Raw genomic sequence first — 14,424 nt, 5'->3', positions numbered from 1 at the left:
CTGGCAAAGTCAGGTGGAACTCATTTATTTACCCACAAGTTATTGCCAGTGTTATCTGTATACCATAAAGCTTCATAAACATTTCCAAAGCACTTTCAAATACGTCTTTTCATCTGAATCTCATAATAACATGTGAAATAAATGGCTCTGATATTATTACACCTTCAGCTCAAGTGATTGGAGAACTTGTCTCAAGTTGCACGGCTCACAGCTCGGTGACAAACCCAGATTAGACTCTGAGACTCTTTAGTCAGTCTGCTTTTTGTTTCCCATAAGATTTTCTACAACTTACTACAAAACTGATTTGTTGAGGTCAGAAAATGAGTGCAGAATATGAAAAGGTGTTTGGGAAAAGATAACTTCTGGTAGATATTTATATTTTTGAGCATGTGGCTGAAATTCTAAAATGAAGTTATCAAAATTCACAGTCTCCTTTTCATATAAAGTGACTTGCAATAGTTAAATAAAATAATAGCAAGTACACCTGTCAAAAATCACTTACTGAAAATCTAACATAATCCCAGAACTATTTTATAGAGCTTTGTAAACACATATGCCCATTCTTCAAAATTTGTCTATTCTGAACGGATTTGTGAATCATCTGCAATTTTTGAAGAATGTACTTAATACTGCCTGTGTGAAATAATAGCAAAACCCTAAATCCACATAGAACCAGGCTTTGAAAACTGAGAATATTTCATTTATAAAACTAGAATTAAAAAAAAAAAAAAAAGACTAGAATAATGTTCTTCAGCCCCAACACTTCCTGTTGGGGGGCGGCCTTTTTCTCCTTGGGCTCCAGAAGAATGAGAATGGCAGCATCATTCACTGTTCTCGTCAAAGGGATGAAGTTTTCAGAAATCACAGAGATGGTTTTGTGGCTCTTCTCGATGGAGTCAGTGATATTGTCAATAATCCATTTGCCAGGAATAAAGTCTGGGGGTGGAATTGCTCCAGCTCCTGGACCAGAAGGTGCTCCACCCAGTAGGCATCGTGCTCACTGTAAGACAAAGGCATCATAACAGACATCTCTGGGGGGGGGGGGAGGGAAGCCCCCTGGGCCAGCAGGAGCAGGACACAGCACAGGGGCCACCAGAGCCGCCCAGTGCCTCTCAGAAGCCAGGAGCCAGGTGGCCCCGACCTGCCGACCTGCCGGCCCCGCACGTAGGAGGGGGAGTCACACAGGTAGTCCTCTGGCCAGCTGACCAGGAGCCTGGCCAGGGCCTGCTGCTCCTGAGTGAAAGACAGGAATTCACAGGAGCAAAGGAAGTTGTTGCCACCGGCCTCCAGGGTCTGCAGCCTGTGAAAGGAATCCAGTTGCTCCTTCGAGAAAGTGTTCTTTGCCTGCTTACTCTCAAAGAAGAAGGAAATATCTGGTAGTGTATCAACACATTCCTGAAAAGGCCAAGTTCTTTAGATTGCGGCAAAATGAAAAGATACTGCTAACATCTCCTATGCCTAGTGTCTGGGAGACACTGTGGGTTAAATTGTAGAATTTTTGTTGGATAAATTTGAGTATTCCACTTTTCTGGCCACTGGTAAGTGTTAAGAACCAAGTGTACATTTACCAAGATTAAGATTAGTTGGGTTTTTCTAAAGTAACATTTTCCACAATTTATAGGTTATTTTATCTAAAATTCAAGATATGCAGGGAGTGTCAGATATCCTTATAAACTGAATGTTTCAGTTATTCTTCAACTATCAAGTTTTCACTGAGATCCAATTACCCTGGGGATTTAAAACACTGTGACAGAAGTTACGGTATCAAGCCGACTTTGGCAATTTCAACTGTGAATATCTTTAGTTAATATAAAAGCATGTCTTTAAAGCTCCATCATCTCAAAAAATTCTCATAATTTTCCTGAGGTACACAGTCTTCCAGTTCTACTTCCAATAACTAATTTTCTAATTTTATTTTATTACTTTAACTCATTGTAATACTAGTTGTTTGGTTGGTTTTTTGGGGGTTTTTTGTTTTTTGTTTTTTTTTGTTTTTTTCCCCTCTATGGGCTTGACTGTAGGGTTCTTTTCTGTTATTTACTTCTCAACATTTTGGAACCTTGAAAGATCAACCAAAACCTCTCAGGGTAAAAGTGCTTCATATGCATCAAAAGCTACAAACTTCCAGTTATAAGATAAATAAGTTCAGGGATGTCATGTGCAACATGATGACTATAGTTAATAAATACTTTATTGTATATTTGAAAGTTGCTAAGAGAATAGCTCTTGAAAGTTCTCATCATAAGAAAAAACACAACTAAAAAAAAAAGAAAAGAAAAGAAAAAACACAACTATGTGAGGTGATGGATGGTAACTAGACATTGTGGTAATCATTTCATAGTATGGACATTTATCAAATTATGTTATACACATTTAATACAAAGATATGAATGAAATATAGCTCAATAAAACTGGGGAAGACACCACACTGAGATACCCCTATGAGCTCACAAGAATTAAAGACTGACAGTACCTAGTGTTGGTAAGGATGTACAGCAATTGAAACTCTCATACATTGCTGGGGGGATGCAAAATGGTACACCCACTTTGGGAAAGTTTGACAGCTTCTTCTAAAATTAAATATGCACTTAATTTGTGACTCAGCAGTCGTCTTCTTGGGTATCTACCTTCTAGATGTGAAAATGTAAGGCCACACAAAGTCATGTACTATGCTCAAAGCTAGAAACAACCCAAATATCTATCTGCTGGTGAACAAATTTAAACAATTGTTGCATAGCTCTACAATAGAATTCTATTCAGCAACGAGAAGGAAGAGCGGATATATGCAAGAATATGGGTGGATCTCAAAAGCACAATGCTAAGTGGAAGAAGTCAGACACAAACAGATGCCACAGAGTGCATTTACAGGAAATGCCACACAAAGCAAAACCATGACAAAAGGTCATCCAGGAGGTGCCAGGGAGCCAGGTGGTAGGAGGGGCCTGACCACAAAGAGCATCTGAGAACTTTGGCAATGATGGAGATGTTCTACATCATGACAGTGGTAGTGGTTACGCCCTGCATGTCTTTGCCAATGCCCATCAAATTTTATCTTTAGATTGATAAACTCTATTGGACATAAATTATCTCAATAACTAACTTCTTAAGATCCTTTTTTTTTAACTTTCCTAGAGCAAAGGATAGACCCATCAAGCCTCCAGAATAGAGGAGCTGCCTTTTTGCTAGCCCTTTGAGAGAAGGAAGGAGAAAAATCTAACTTCTCCTGCAAATCAAGCAAAATAAATACACTCACTTATAAAATATCTCCCTTTACCTTAATACGTCGATCCTGATTTCCCTCACAACCAAAACAGCTCTAACTAACGTATTTATTGATGGAAAGAAAACTAAATCTTTTAAGTAACTCAGAAATAATATAATATCATAAAACATAGTATCATAGAATCTTCTCATATTGTATTCAGATAGTTTTATCCCTTCTGTAACGCTCATTTTCATTCTTGCCATCTTCCTAACATCACTCCAGGCTTGTTCAGAGCAGTTCAACACCCAACTTCCACAAAGTCTGTTCAAGGACTAAACTCGTCATACTGTAGTGATGCCAGAAAATAAGATATTCTTGGCAGAATTATTTAAATGTTCATTCTGGATGGAAAGAGGGAAGGAGGGAGGGAAATTAATGAAAACCTCTCCAAATAAAATTGCCTGTCTCATATGTTGGCCCAATCTGCTGATCTTGTACATTGACTCCAGGCTTCTTGGTATGTATCTCAGGATTAGAAGCATCAATGTTAAGTTAACTCAGAACAGAAAGTCCATAGAAGTCCTGTTATTTCTTTAATGTAGAGAATTTATAAATATTTTGGGGAATATTTGGGATATGGAAGAAGAAGAAGAGAGAAAGAGACTTCCCCTCCAAGTTCTTTGGTGGACTATCCTAGAAGCAAAGGGCCAAACCATGAGGATCATATACAAAGTAAGTTGTTACAGGATAGGGCCAAAGACACAAGACTGTCAAAGACCAGGCCAAAGATTTTCGTCTCTTGTAAGAATTCCATTAGGCGATAGTAAAGGAGACTCCAAATTTACACACCTAGGCTGAATGTAGGCTGGCTGTAAATTTCTTGAGGGTGCAAATGTTATTCTCCCTCTGCAGTGAAGTATCTCCAGCCCCCACAACATAACGGCATGAATCAACTACTAGTTGTCAAGTGTTGAATTGACCTGCCTTTTTAGAACATCAGTTAGGTCTGGAGAAATGGAGTAGAAACACCTGAAGTGGCCATTGCAGACACACAGTGGGACTGCAGGGGAGAGAAGTCTGACCAGGGGCTCCTCGCCCTGACTTCCTAGACATGGCACACAACAGCTGACCTCTTTTAAAGATGGGAATGAAGAAATTTAGTGCTTGACTTCCGAACATATAGTTGAAGAAAATCGTGGGTGAACAACTGGTAGTACTTTGCTGTTTGTAAGGGTTACATGGTCTCACTGGGCAGAAAGGGTATGAAAAGAAGGCAGGATTTTTATCAAGTTCCTACTTCTTTGAAACTCCTTGGAAAATTCATTGAAATTAAGTAACTGCTCAATCCAACCATGTTGTGTGGCAATATGGGTAGAGGTTGCAGACTTCCAGTAGATGAAAAAGTGAACTCATGATATGACTCAAACCCACAGATGTGAGCTATGTGACCACTGCCTTCCTAGGCTCAGTCCTGTTATAAAGCATAATGTGGTTCAACACTATGATGAGTTATCACCTCACATCTGTCAGAATGACTTACTAAAAAGACAAAAAAAAAAAAAAAACCCAAAAACAAATGTTGACAAGAATGTGGAGAAAGGGGAACCTTCATGTATTGTCAGTGGGACTGTAAGTGGGTGCAGCCACTGTGGAAAACAGTATGGAGCTTCCTCAAAAAAACTAAAAATAGAAATACCATATGATCCAGAAATTTTATTACTGGGTATCTCCCCAAAGAAAATGAAAACATTATTTCAAAAAAATATGTGCACCCTGACGTTCATTTCATTGCAGTATCATTTACAATAGCCAAGACTTGGACACAGTCTAAATGTCCATCAATGGGTGAACAGATAAAGAAGATGTGGCATATGTGTGTATAATGACATACTCCTCAGCCATAAAAAAGAACGAAATCTTGCTATTTGTGACAACATGGATGGACCTTCAGGATATTATGCTAGGTAAAATAAGTCAGACGGAGAAAGACAAATACTGCATGATTTCACTTCTATGTGGAATCCAAAAAGAAAAAAAAAATCCAGACTCAGATATAGAGAACAGATTGGTGGTTGCCAAAGGAGAGGGAGGACTGGAGGCAGGGTTGAAATGGATTAAGAAATACAAACTTTCAGCTATAAAATAGGTGAGCCATGAGGATGTAAAGGTACAGCGTGGGGAATATAGTCAACGATACTTTATTAACTTTGTAAGGTGACTTTCCATGGTAACTAGACTTACTGTGTGACCATGGATCCGAGTGTGGAATTGCTGTGTTGTATACCTGAGACTAATATCGTGTTGGATGTCGATTACACCTCAGTAAAAAATAAAATGTATTCTTCATTTATACTTGTGAATTTTAAGTTGAAATTTTTGTAGAAACGCGGATCGATCACTTGTTATATATGGAAACATTTAAGAAAGATTGAAAGTTCGCCATAAGTGTATTAGTTATGTAAGAGTTCTTGAAGAACTCAGGGAAGTTTTGTTAAGTCAACAGAGACATTTAAAGAGGAGATGAAATATATTACATTTATGAATCCAACTTGAGCTATTTATTTATTTTGATTAGCTTGAACTATTTTAGAGATTAGCTATGTTTGTAAATAGGACAAACATAAGCCAAAGTCTCTATTAAAGTGATATATAGGGACGCCTGGGTGGCTCAGCGGTTGAGCATCTGCCTTGGGCTCAGGTCCTGATCCCCGGGTCCTGGGATAGAGTCCCGCATCGGGCTCCCTGCAGGGAGCCTGCTTCTCCCTCTGCCTCTCTCTGCGTGTCTCTCATGAATAAATTTTAAAAATCTAAATAAATAAATAAAGTGATATATAGGGGCTCCTAGGTGGCTCAGTCAGTTAAGCATCTGCCTTAGGCTCAGGTCGTGATCCCAGGTCCTGGGATTGAGCCCCGTGTTTGGCTCCCTGCTCAGCAGAGTCAGCCTCTCCCTCTCCCTCTCCCCCTCCCTCTGGCTTGTGCTCTCTCTGTCTCTCTGTCTCTCTTTCTCTCAAATAAATAAAATCTTTTTTTAAAAAAGTGATACATAAATTTTGGTAGGTTTATAAATAGCTGGTCAAACCTAAAACCTTAAAGAAAGACAAGGTTTTTCACGTTGTAAATTTAGTAATCTAGGTATTAACCACAAAGCCAAAGCAAATTTCTGAATTCTCTCCACAGACAAAAATTCTCAAGGACATTTTAAAAAGCCAACGTTAATAAAATTAAAGTCACTAAAAAAAAAAAAAAAGAAAAAGAAAGGAAGGAAAAAGAGAAAAAAGAAAAGAAAAGAAAAGAAAAAAGAAAAGAAAAAAAGAAAAGACAAGACAAGACAAGACAAGACAAGACAAGACAAGAAAAGAAAAGAAAAGAAAAGAAAAGAAAAGAAAAGAAAAGAAAAGAAAACCCAAACCCACCCCCAAATCCTTCCTTCCTGCCCAGGCTCACTGCGCTCCTCCCCTCCTGTCCCCCGAGTCAGTGCCCTGTTGGACACTCAGCAGCTCAGGGGCGTCCTGCCTGTGTCACAGGTACAGAGCCAAGCGGGTGTGCACATGTGTGCACGTGTGTGCATTATCTGCCACGCCACGGTTCTAGCCCCCCCAGATCGCTGAAAAGATCTGTGCTGAACCCGGTTCAGATGATGAGACTAGTCTGTCGTTTCGTGGGCCTGTTCCCCGGCCACGTCTGGGAATCGCGGTCTGTTCCCTCCCCAGTCCTCTGTAAGAAAACCAGTTTCTGGGGCTCTGAGCTCCTGTCACGCCATTTGACCTCTGGCCTCCTGCATCTGTCACCATCTGCTGAGCGCCTGGTCCCTTCTTGTCACTTGTTGAAGACTTTGACACGGGCTCAACGACTTCTTCCCAAGATCTTCCAGCAGCCACCCAGCTGGCTTCATTGTTCCCAAAGCCTCTGGGTCCCTTTACTTCCTCCTCCCAGAAGCTTCCCCTCTGCACTACCCCCGCCACTCCCTGACCTTGGCCATACAGTCGTCCAAGCTCTAACTGAGGCCTCCTGCATCTTGCTCAGAGTTCACTGATTTCCTTCCTCTTTCCCAAATCCATTTGTCATCTCCTTCCTCCTCTTCCTTGCTCATTTGGGGCAGATTGAGACACACATATGGTGCAAGCTGGCGTTCACAGATGGAAGGGTCAGCAGCCCCTGGGGTTCCCATTCTCTCAGCACCATATGGAGAACCGTACTTGGCCCAGAAACTTCTGGATTCACCAGGAAAGAGCTCCTTCCTTCTTTTAATAGGGGGAAAAAACCCCACCTGGGTGTGGCCACCTGATAGTGGGAACATTCATGCCAGCTGGGGTGGGGTGCCAGCAGGAGGCCTCGGGCACAGCCCCTCTTGTTCACAATCTTCGTAACACCTCCGTTTGGTGTTACCAGACACGGGGTTGAAGATCAGGGCCTTACTCCCTCCCCAGTCTCCACAAGGCTTCCCTGTTCTTCAGTATGAGCAATTTGTGTTTTCTCACTATGATAGCCTGTAAAATACTACACAAAGAGCTTCCAGCCCTCCGTCCCCTGAGTCAGATTGCTCTGCCAGATAGAAATTCTAGAGCTACCACTGTGTCTTCTCATGTATCTCCTATATAACACAGTCCCAAACCTAAGTGTCCCCTCCTGCCTGCTTTCTTAGGGGATAGCAGGCATTCTTTCTTTCTCCATTTCTCTCCTGTGTCTCCTGAGTCACCTGCACTCTCCACCATATTTGACACTTTCAGCGCAGGCCTCCCGTCACGGACCATCGTTGGCTCCTCATATCCTCTCAGGGATGACTTTACTTCTTCACAGAGCACGTTAAAGCCATCTGAAGAAATCCCCTCCACTTCCCCCTTCTGAACTTCCATCCACACCCATCCTGCTCCCTCCTACCCCAGCGAGGTGGGTTGGCCCCCTCTGGTCCTGTCCAGTAGGGAACATTATCCCTCCCTGCGTCCTCAGGAGCCACGGCGGCTTATTATCCCATCTCCCCCTCGGCCTCCCTGCCACTCCAGCTCAACTAGACCCTTCCTACCCAAATTTACACCTGCTCAAGTCTCTTCCAGTTATTTACAAAACAAACAACAAAAAAATCATCTCCCTCAAGCTTCTCTTTCTCTCTCCCCTCCTTCATGGTCCAAAATCTGAAAAGAACTCTATATTCACTGGCCCTGTTTCCTCACCTCTTGCCCAGTCTGCACTCTTCTCCAGCCCGGCTTCCACCCCCATCACCCCAAACAGCCCTCACAAGTGTTATCAATGACCACCAGGTTGCTAACTCCCAATATTTTTTACTTTTAGAGTTGCCTGACCTGTCCTGGCAGAGGCATTACTGACCGCTCCTGCCTTATCAGAACATTCTCTCCCCCTTTGCTTCCATGACACTTAGTTTTCCTCTTCAACTCTCCTTTTCACACTTATCCTTCCCCAGCCCGTATCCCAAATCTAGGGCCCAGGCCCGTCATCACTGGCGAGGGCACTCCTCCCTTCCTAAGGAACCTCATTCGTGCCCATCCACGTGCCAGTCCCCCTTTCAAAGGTAAGTCCCCTGCCCAGACATGTCCTCCAAGCCTCATTGAGACATTTGTCTTACTTGGGTGTCCCAGAGTACAACCTCTCAACACAGCCACCGCTGAGCTTATGGTATTTCTCGCTGGGGCCAGTCCTCTTCTAGTGGTCTTTAATGCCAATACTTGGCACCCACCACTCATCCAGATGCTTCTGCAAAAGGACTTTGTTCTACTGATTTTACCAGGAACCCACCCAACTCCTGTTACCGCCACTCCCATGATCCGGGTTCCAGCTGCCTGCCTCTCGCCTGGACTACAGCAACAACCTCCAGATCCGCTCCACCTTCTCCGGACCCCTTGGTCACACTGCATCTAGAGCAACTCCGTTTAATGAAAATAGAGTGGGAGCCACGGATGCAAGCTACAAGGGTCAATTTGAATTTTCTAGTAGCTATGTTTTTAAAAGTTAGTAAGACACAGGTAAGATTGATTTTAATTACATTTTATTTCACCCAAAATATCATTTCATTATGGAATCAATAGTTTAAAATGAATGAGATATTGCACAGTCTTTCTTCATACTATGAAATCCAGTGCATGTCTTACATGGACATTAAATCTCAACTAAGACGAACAACATTTCAAGTGTTTAAGAGCTGTGTGCAGCTAGTAGCTACCATTATTGGATAGTACAGATCTAGAATGTTCTTTTTACAGTGCAAAATCTGATCATTTCACACTACTCTCCTATTAAAAATTCTTCTCTGACTTCTAAATTGTTCTTAGGATGAGGATCCTAATCCAGGGAGGCTGCATGGCCTTCCCTGCAGGGTCTGTGGTATGGCTTCTGCTGAAACTTCTGGTGTCTGTGCCTTCTTCCCCTTACCATCTATGTGCCAGCCACATTGGTCTTTCAGATTTCCAGACACACAGAGTTTCCACCCCCACCCCCACAAATCCTTTGCATATTCCTTTTGTGAATGCTGTCCTTTACCACACACCCTTTACCATCACTATCAACTCCACCACTGATTGTCACCAACTCCGCTAGTACCATCACCACCTGCCGTAGACACTCTCACTTCTCTTTCTGATCTCGACTCACCTTCACTTCCGTTACACCAAAGCCTAAGTGTGTGTTCCTTTCCTTCATAGCATTCATCTCACTTTGTAACTACCCACCCACTTGTGTGATTGACATCTGACTCTCTCACCAGGACGGGAAAAGGATTTTTTTTTAATTTAGTTCATCATTGTATCCTCAAGGGTTACCCAGTAAAACTTGCACATGTTAGGTATTTGATAAAAAGAAAACCTTTTTTTTTTTTAAAGATTTTATTTATCGGGCAGCCCTGGTGGCTCAGTGGTTTAGCACCACCTTCGGCCCAGGGCATGATCCTGGAGACCCGGGATCGAGTCCCACATCGGGCTCCCTGCATGGAGCCTGCTTCTCCCTCTGCCTGTGTCTCTGCCTCTCAATCTGTGTGTCTCTCATGAATAAATAAATAAAATAAAAAAAAATGAAACCCATAAAAAAAGATTTTATTTATCTACTCATGAAAGACACAGAGAGAGAGAGGGGGGGGGAGAGAGAGAGAGAGAGAGACAGGCAGAGGGAGAAGCAGGCTCCAGGCAGGAAGCTCGACGTGGGACTCAATCCCGGGACTCCAGGATCACGTCCTGGGCCAAAGGCAGGCGCCAAACCGCTGAGCCACACAGGGAACCCAGATAGAAAACTTTTGAATAAACAAATGAACAAATCAAGATAACCAGGAAATAAGGAACTATAAATCAGGGCACAGAATAGAGCTTGCAGAAAGGAGAAGTCAGGGAACACTGCCAAGTTTGGCAAGTAGAATCCGCAGTGGGGGTGGAGGGGTGGGAGGTGACTGCTCCTGTTGAGACCCTGGCTTGTGCTAAGATCTCTGCTCCTTGCATTATGCGTGTTTGTTTACTCCTATAGCAAGTCAATGAGGCAGGTGCATTTTATGCAACTATCTGTATTTTAAACTCAAGGAGACTCAGGAGGGCTCAGGAACTTGCTAAGTAACATAACTGGGATTGGAGCCACAATGTGGCTGGTTTCAAAGCCCACGCACCGTGCATTTCACTAGCTCTCCGTAGACCACTCCCCGTGCTGCATAATCTTGCTACACATATTCAGTGGGACTGTGAAGTGAACACTCAAATCACAGAAAACTGAATTTTTTATGCACTGTGTGTCCGTGTGCCCATTTTGTTGTGAGATTTCTTTACCCAAATGTGGCCCAAATGCATTGCACAATTCAAGGATGATTGCCACATGTAAGCATCTTGAGCGGAACAAACATTGCCTAAAATGATGTCATTTGCTCTTGAAAGCCCAAGAAGAAAGTTCAATGATCATCGAATAAGGGCTTGAGAGAGGGACTCTCAAATCCCAGGTGATTTTCTGTCCTGTGCGAGGTCACAGATACTCACAGAAGGCTTGGCCTGCGGCAAGAGGTCAGTAACTATTAGCTGTTATTGTCATCATTGTCACTGCAGCCTTTCACTTTCTCTCCTACAAAAATAAACAAGTTCTTAAAAATATGCGACGCCGGCCCTCAGAGACCCACTCTGAGTCTCTGCCATAAATCAGCTTCTGGAGTGACTCGGGGCAGCCCCCAAACGTGGCCCACGCAGCAGAGATCCAAAGCCTGATTTCCAGGGCTTGGCGCGCCCGGTGGCGCCCCACTTCCACAGCATTAAGGGGACGTGGCCTGTCGAGGGCCAGCGCTTTGTCTCTTCCACGAGTTAGCTTTACACCCGAGTGGATCACACGACCTAGTTTTCACGTGTGTTAAGTGGGGGTGACGGTTCTTACCCAGAAGACAGCGCCCAGAATTTCAGGACAGGCCCTGGGACTTAAACTATGGGAACCTAGTCCTCTCTAGTTTGCTGTAGGTTCGGCCCATCAAAGCAAACTGCAACTAATGAGAACATCTATCTGTCCTGGGGGAAAAGAATATCGCAGAGTCACTTCCTCTGGTCCTAGTCCCCTTGATTTCCTGATTCCAGTGGCCCCTACCCCTCCCCCCCCCCCAGAACCTGTTGAGCTTCGTGATGGCATCGCCAGGTAAGGAGGGAACAGCAGGAACACCTGCTTGCTATGGGTACAGTGAGGTTGAGTCCTACCTTAACTGTTCATTTGTCAAACGGTCCGGGCACTCTTCTAGAAGGTTCAGATGCTATAGCTCTTGTCCTTTGTGAGAAATATTATTTCAGAGTGATTTTAAAACATTTCTGACAACATGAAGCTAGAGCAAGAGGGCAGTGTAGTGTGGCAGCTGCCCACGGAGACGGTGGGCCCTCTTGCTGACTGCGCCGTCTTGACCAAGGCCTGGTCCCTGTGCAGTGAGCAGAGTTGTGGACACCAGGCAAGGTGCCCTGGGCAGGACGCGAGCGATGCCTGCGTCTGTATGTGCTAGATGTGGCTTGCTCTGTGGGGAGAGCCAAATGAATAAAGATCTTTGTTTCATGGAAAAGCAACTGGAGAAACACACCTGTCTGTCAACATACAGGCAAAAACATTGGGCAAAAGTAGGTAAGGAGGGGAACGAGAAGAGGGGGGATTGCAGGTTGGTCGACCAAGGAACTTTTATTTATTTTTAATTTTAATTTAATTGTTTTTATTGGAGTTCAGTATGCCAACATATAGCATAACACCCAGTGCTCATCCCGAGTGCCCCCCTCAGTGCCCGTCACCCAGTCACCCCAACCCCCCGCCCACGTCCCTTTCCACTACCCCAACCAAGGAACTTTTTAGACATGAAATCACAGCTTCAAAGCTGTGCTGGCAAAGAACAAAAATTTGAAGAGGAAATTAAACAACCTGAATAGGTGTGGACTTCTGGGTAGATTTTTTTTTCTCCACTGTTTTTCCTAAAAAGCATTTGTTTCTGATCAAATTCTGATCACTGCGGATTGTTGGGGAAGTTTTCAGATAAACGAGTACTGTTCAAATAATCAGCTCCCAAACCTGTCTAGTCTCTGGCCCACTGAGGCATGATACCCAGAGGGCCGGGACAGACCTGATCCAGTGGAGACCACTGACGATCCCCATCACCTTCCTCTCCAAAGGGCTGGCCGACAATTCTCTATGGAAACTGTGCTATAGACAGCGTTCACTTGGATTAATAAGCCTCTTTGATAAAAGGCACGTACACTGAGAAATGTAAATATTAGGGCACCTGGGTGGCTTGGTGGTTGGGCATCTGCCTTTGGCTCAGGATGTGATCCTGGGGTCCCGGGATCGAGTCCCACATTGGGCTCCTTGCATGGAGCCTGCTTCTCCCTCTGCCTCTCTCTCTGTGTGTCTAATGAATAAATAAATGCAATCCTTAAAAAAAAGGAATGTTAATATTATTGGGTTTTTCACTTTGACGTGAATATTGTTTCCGTAGTGCGAGGGGATGAGCTCAATTTCCCTGAGGGCCAGGGTCTTGGTTGAACGAGCAGAGGCCCAGTTTGGAGGCAGAGAGCATCAGCTCACGCCGGTTCAGCTGGGACAGGAAAGGGACGGTATCTGGGAAACAGGGGGAGGCCCCCCCAGAAGTAGAGAATCAAGTCCAGGAAAACAGAGGCGACAGAGGAAGGAGGGGGTGAGGAACCCACTTAGTGGAACCTGCACTTGTGGAAGCATTTTGCCTCTGTGTCAGGGGAGGGCTAGAGGCCTCGTCCTAGGTAACTGAGTCCCCTCTCTCACAGGAGAGGACGTGGGACTTGGCCGTGGGAAGGAAAGGGGCATTGTTCTCTCTCCCAAGAACGAGGGATGGCTCTGCCAGGAGGGTTTTCCCTGGTGCTCACAGAAACACAAGAAGAATCGCTTTGCTTCAAGCTTCAGAGACTTGCACAACTGGGCCGGCGCGGGCTATGCCAGCAGCGGAGACGGGTGCCTGTTCTGCGCCAGGCTGTCCATGAACGACTGCATTATTTGCTCTTGCGCAATGACATTTCAGTTCTAGGAGATGACAGTGACCGTGGAGAGCCCAGACTTCCTTTAGTGCTGAAACCGCCCCTTGCCTGGCACAGAGCCCTCCGTCCGGGAAGCCGATCCAGAAAGGCAGGGCTGGTGAAGGGAAGTGGGAAAGACAACAAGCATCAAGCACCTCCGAGGTGCCAGATGTTCTCTTTCTGTCAACAGATGTTTATTCAGCATGTCTTTTTGTCAGGCATGGTGCTAGTTGCTGGGGGGAGCAGCCCAGAAGCCGACCGGCCTGTGGGCTTCCTCAAGAAGCTCACAGTTGTGGGAAGCTCACTAGTCTGGGCAACTAGTTCCATGAGGGACAGCCTGAACGACATGACCCATGAGGCACAAGTCTCTTCGCATCCCTATGAAAGAATTATGACCCCGTTTTGCAGATGGGTAGCCTGAGGCTCCTTAGGGACGCATAGTCAGGATTTGAACCACCCACATCTAATCCCACAGCCCATGTTCTTTCTATTGGCTGAATTTAGTATCTGCCGTTTGCAGATCACCAGGGGGAGAGCCTGAATAACAATCTACTCTTTTACAAGACTTTCATACCCTCAAAGGTGAGGAGCTGCACAAATGGACCTATTGACCGATAGTATGAGAATGGGAAGCCACAGGAAACATGGGGGGGGGGGGGGCCTTACTGGGTGGGCGGCCTCGAGTGTGTCATTCAAGGTTTCAGGGCCTCAGGTTCTTGGGAATGTTACCTCTTTAAGGGGTTGTTAAAA

The 14,424-nt window shown here is 44.5% G+C and overlaps 1 pseudogene; it reads right to left on the bottom strand.

Annotated features, from left to right (window-relative positions):
- Positions 1 to 861: 861 nt before the first annotated feature.
- LOC140594110 (toll-like receptor 2) lies at positions 862 to 8,058 on the bottom strand (annotated as a pseudogene).
- Between the last annotated feature and the right edge of the window lie 6,366 nt (positions 8,059 to 14,424).

The sequence above is a fragment of the Vulpes vulpes genome, chromosome 10 (genome assembly GCF_048418805.1).
Source record: "Vulpes vulpes isolate BD-2025 chromosome 10, VulVul3, whole genome shotgun sequence".
Lineage (NCBI taxonomy): Eukaryota > Metazoa > Chordata > Mammalia > Carnivora > Canidae > Vulpes > Vulpes vulpes.
Note: the sequence above shows the minus strand (reverse complement) of the source record. Positions and strands in the feature narration are given on the sequence as shown.